This window comes from Penaeus monodon, chromosome 28, assembly GCF_015228065.2.
Source record: "Penaeus monodon isolate SGIC_2016 chromosome 28, NSTDA_Pmon_1, whole genome shotgun sequence".
NCBI classification, from domain to species: Eukaryota; Metazoa; Arthropoda; class Malacostraca; order Decapoda; family Penaeidae; genus Penaeus; species Penaeus monodon.
The window spans coordinates 33,937,768-33,938,027 of record NC_051413.1 but is presented as its reverse complement, the minus strand read 5'-3'; positions in this window follow the sequence as shown (position 1 = coordinate 33,938,027).

Here is a 260-nt window from a genome sequence, read left to right as displayed (position 1 = left end):
AACGGGACAAAGATAAAAAGGAAAATATTATTCTGAAGGGTTGTGTTTTACTTCCTTTATCAACTTTTGGTGAAGGTACTACACACTGATATTTAGATTAATAAATATTATCCAAGTTATTTGGAAATAATATAAATCTAGAGGGAAGTTTTAATACATTCATTGAAGCAGCAATTTTTTTTTCCCACCCCCGGTTTTCATTGCGTTAGGTTTTTAACGTTGTTTGTGGCAACCTATTCATTACTGTTGTTAATCGATGG